Below are 5,356 nucleotides of genomic sequence, written 5' to 3'. Positions count from 1 at the left end.
TATCAAACATGGTGCAATTGACTCACTCTCGGCTCTCTTTGCAGTTCCTGATATGTCAATTTCAGCAGGTGCTTACTCAGGTAACCTTACCTGGACACAGACTTTGCTACCACAAGAATCCCACACCCACAATTAACGCCGCTGAGCAAATTCTTTCTGCTTTGATTCGTTTCCCGCATCGCAATGATCTGGAAGTGTTAACAGGTACCTGCAGGCAGGGCCATTTCTTACCTCACTGATGGTCCAAATGAACCATTGAAATGGTTGTAAAAACAGGAGTTGGGTCCTATCTGGTGAAACTTGAAGGAGCAAATGAGTTGCCCATTATGATGTCCATCCTGAGAGCTATAGGGAATATCATCACTAGACCAGATGAACAGGCTCAGATTGTGATAGATGCAGAAGCAATTGCTCTTTCCCAGCCTGCTCACTCACCTCAAAACTTACATTCAGAAGGGAGTTACTTAGACAATGTCAAACATCACAGCTACCTGGCAGGACTAGATACAGCAGGTTGTCAATCACAGATTGACCTGTTCTTCATCAGTGTTCTCTCTAAGGCAGACTATAAGACACAAAAGGAAGTGGTGTGGCCCATGACCAGCTATATAAGTGGTGGATAGCTGAACAGAATGTATTACTCATTCATTGTGGTGTAATAGAGCCATTGATGAACCTCTTAATGGGAAAGGTATGAAAATAATTCTTGCTATTCTGGATGCCATTTCAAAAATCATTCAGGCTACTAAGAAACTAGGTACAGCTGAGAAGCTGAACATCATGATTGAGGGATGTGGAGGCATGGACAAGATTGAAGCGGTACAGGACCATGGAAATGAGTGTGTATCTTGGAACTCATTAAAGTTGACTCAGAAATAGCTCAGTGGATTAAAGCACCTGCAAGCAGATGCAGGGACCAGGGATACGATCCCTGGGCCTGCCATGCCAACCCCACCCCCAGAGCATACTGAGACAGTGATTGAGACTAAGCATAGTGGCATGAGTCTGTAATCCCAGGACTTGGAAGGCTGTAAACAGGAGAATCACTACAAGCTTGATCTAGTAGTGAGACCCTGAACACCCTGTAAAAACTTCCCTAAAATACAGGGGAAAAAAATCAAATGTTGCTCAGAGTTTAAATATGATAAGAACAAAGAATCTGATCACAGCATGGATTTCCATGATTATTTTGACAACAATTTTACCTGAATGAAGGGAATGGATGCCAAATTTAGGTATATTGCTGAATGGCATAAATAAGCAAATACATGTAATATGTGGAGATAACTTTATGAGTAGAAAATTTATTTACATCATAGAGCAGGGAACTTGAGAGGCTTGTTTTAGAGTTTAATATTTGTTTAACTTTTAAGGTAATGGATCTGGGAGGTGTTTTCTGACAGAAATTATCTTGCAGAGATGAAAAGGTTAATATGGAAAGACGGAGTCAACAGTGAGTCCCTGCCAGCCTGGGGAGAGGCTGTGCGAGGCATGGAGCATTGCTCTTTGATTAGAAGAGAGCAGGCCAGCAAGAGATGATGCTGCATTGAGCGTCAGCTCTACAGATTTGGTGGCAGCAGACATGGAAATGGAGCAGCTTCTACTTTTTTCCAGTAAATGAGCAGACTGAAGCGTAGAGAGTAAACGAGGGAAGCAATTTAAGGCAAACCAAGAAAACTATCAGTAAGAAGTTTTGCTTTGGCTCGTGAGTTTTCCAGATTAAACAGTGGCTTGAACAAATTTCAGAGCAGTCTAGAATTTGGCCCTTGCTGATATAATTTAACCTGCTAAAAACGTGAATGTGGAGGGACTTAGGCTTTTTCCACTTTGCTCCAGAGTTACAAGATGGCTGTTCTAGCCCTCATGTCTTTCCTCCAGAATCAGGAAGAAAGGCCCAGTAAAAAGGAAAAAAAAGTGTTTCATTTTGGAAAGTAAAGCTTGCCCCCAGAAAAGTGCAGATTTCCACATGTGTGATGTTAGTCATATAATTGCAAGGTCACCAAGAGGAGGATAAAAGATGCAAATATGAGAGTTTAACAAACAATTTGGTGATTCTGAACAAAATCCTGGAGCTGTTCATGCTGAGGGTAGGGGAAAAGTACATTGCATAAGTAATTAGCATTTGCTGCTAAATGAAACATATAGTCATCCAAGAGACTAAAAGATTTACTAGCAAATCTCATAAGCATTCCTAGAGATTATCTAGGTACAGAAAGATCAGTTTTAAGTGAAATAATGGACTACTGAAGCAGTTTCCCCTGTGGACTTCACCCAACTACTGAGATTCGTGCACAGAGCAGGTGAATGGTTGAGTTTACCCAGGATTGGTACTTTACATAGGGCTGAGAAAGAGTTAATGCTGTATGTTTTAAGAGAATGTTAGAATCATGGAGCATAGACTCAAAAGTGGAAGTTAAGAAAATAATTATAATATTGTATTATAAAACATAAGCTATGCTGAAGGAGAAGCATAAGCTATGCTGAAAAGAGAAATTTATAAAATCGTAGAATTAGGTACCACAGTATTTTTAGAAAATGTTGTAGACAGGTTCTTGAGAGGGAAATTGATAGAAAGAAGATTGTGGCCAAACAGGATAAATGTTTGTATTTGACATTTGAAGGCTTGAGTTGAGAATATGGAAAGGATGACTCAAATGAAATTAAGAAAATGACAATGAGGGAGGAAGTTATGAATCTGGACACCAAGATTTAGTAATGATACAGTAGATACCCTAGGCCAGTAGTGAAAATAACAGTAATTAGGTTGAAATAAAAGTTGTAAATTGGAATCTGTGGTATTTAAGGAACACTTGGGAAGCTCTAGAAGGTTTAGGATTGACAGCAATAAGTAAAATATGAAAGAATACATCCAAAGATCAGGAGTCTCAATAGCACATAATTTTTCAAGAAAGAATGGTATGGATATGGCAATAGAGAATTATGAACACATTATCTCCCATCTCATAGCTAGAAGGTAAGTGAGACACACAAGCAAATGCAACCTCCAGCTAAGAAAGAAGCCATGTCCTCAGAGGACTGCCCAATAGCTTTTGAGGCCAGGTTGTGGCCTAGGTACTACTCACTACTTTCTCCAGGTTTACAGTGAAAATTAGGAGGGTAATGCCCATTTGAAAGTTGGAATTTCACAAAAACAGAAGGCTTTATCAAGTTGGGGTAAAAGAAAGGTCACTGAAAGAATTAGAATTAGAAAGAATCAAAATTCTTTGCATCAGAACAATAAGAAAGACACATGGAGGGCAACACAGGCATCATCAACACCCTACTCTTCATTGGCTCAAGGGCATGAAAGGATAAATATAAACTCTTTTGAAAGACATTGCTTTAGAAAAAGAACCCATTGCTCCATAGAGATCTAGGACATTTGTTTCTTGAGTCTAGCCATCCAAATATTCAGAATTCATTAGAACCAAGATTGAAGGGGCTTGAGCTAACAGCAGGCCTTGGCATTATCCATGTGGTGCTGGTTTTCTGGACATAAGGGCAAAGTTAGGGGTCTTTAAGACTTCCACCTAGACTTCAGTGCCATGAAGCTAGGCAATGTGTGAAGCTATGAGAGTGAAGCCAAAGGTACAGTGATGTTTTCAGGGAATTACAGAAGCCAAAACCTGAGGCATCTGAGAAAAGGCACAGGCAGTGGCCAAAGCAACCCAAAGAGAAAATCCATCAGGCCTGCAACTAACAGTGGTATAAGAGTGGGGCCACCCAAAGCCTTTGGAGTTTCAATCTTGATGCACCTTTTCCCATAGGCTGCACATGGAGCTACAGGTTTTAACATTGACCCTCATGAAGTTCTCTTTTTGTCCTATTTCTTTCCATGTCCTTATTTCTTCCATTTTGTAATGCAAATGTTTATGCACTGCCATTGTATATCAGCTATATTTTGCATTCTTTTTTTATAAGAGCTCACAAACAAGAGTTTGTCTTGAATGTCAAAGGAGACTTTGGACTCTGGCCTTTTAGCATTGCTTAAGCTGATAACACTGTAGCAAGTCTTAGAGGTGGACTAAACGGCTTTTGCATAAAGGGATGGATATGAGTCAGTTGGGGGCTACTGGTAAAATGTTATGGTTTATATCTTAGATATCACCCAAAAGACACATGTACTTTGAAGGTGGTTGGGACATGGGAGCCCTACACCTGGCTTGCTGTTATGAGGTGGCACCTGATTAGAGGCATGACCCTGGGAAAATGACTTAGGATACATCTCCCTCCCCATCTCCAAGCTTTGCTCCCTGCTATAGTATAAAAGCTGCTTTTCTCTACTGAGAGCCTTTCATCATTCCACCTCTACCTTGTAATCAGCCAACTATGGACTGAACTTTCTACAAACTGTGTGCTCAACTAAGTCACTCCTCCTTTAAGTTGTAAGTTTCTGGTATGTGTCTCAGTGACCAGGAACGTAACTAAGGCAAAGATTCTGAATTTGCTCTCTCTCCGTAGAATGGAAGGTTTTTGATGTGATGAAAGAAATGGTGGAAATCAGGAGATTCCAGAAACATGGAAACCAGTAAGTAGGTGGCAGTAGTAATCCAGTGAGCATGTCAGTGTTTTTAGTGCTATGGTTTACAATGTAGTCCTTCAGGTCAAGAGTACTCAGATGTTTAATCTTTTTGGAAGGTAAAAGTAAGAGTTTACCAATGGACCGGCTGTCGATATAAGAAAAAGAAGAATGACTCCAAGTCTTTTCACCTTAGCTGTGAAGACAATGGAAATGCCACCAAGTGCAGACAGAAAAGCTTGTCCATGGAAATCGGACCATTGTCATTCTGCATGGTACCTAGGATGTCTGTTACACAAGCAAATGTGTGCAAATTTTTGTTTATATTTTTTCTTTAATTTATTAAGGCTGTGCTAGTATTTGGTGCCCTTAAAAGATCACAAAAGCCACGCAGTTTGAAGAAATCACACTCTTTGTCAATGCCAAATTTAAGACACTTCTTTTGTAAAAGATGTGATACATATTTCAGCACATTTTTCGATTTCCTTCAGAACTGCTATAACATAACACTGGGAAAATGACCATAGGCAATACATAAACAAAACAGTATGACTGTGTTCCAATATAACTCTATTTAAAAACACAAATTGGGCTGGCCTGATAGCTCAGTGGACTAAAGCACCTGCTTAGGGAGGAATAGCTACCAGGGTTCGATCTCCCAGCGAATGCTGAGACTGCAATTGAGAAAGGGTGAGGTGGCGCACATGTAATCCCAGCACTTGGGGTGCTGAAAACAGGAGAATCACTAAGAGTCCAATCCGTGTAATGAGACCCTGTATACCCCGCACTAAACACATTTTTAAAATAATAATAATTAATTAATAATAATAAATAAAA

This window comes from Octodon degus, unplaced genomic scaffold (genome assembly GCF_000260255.1).
Source record: "Octodon degus isolate 3935 unplaced genomic scaffold, OctDeg1.0 scaffold00149, whole genome shotgun sequence".
NCBI lineage: Eukaryota > Metazoa > Chordata > Mammalia > Rodentia > Octodontidae > Octodon > Octodon degus.
This window is presented reverse-complemented; position numbering follows the sequence as displayed.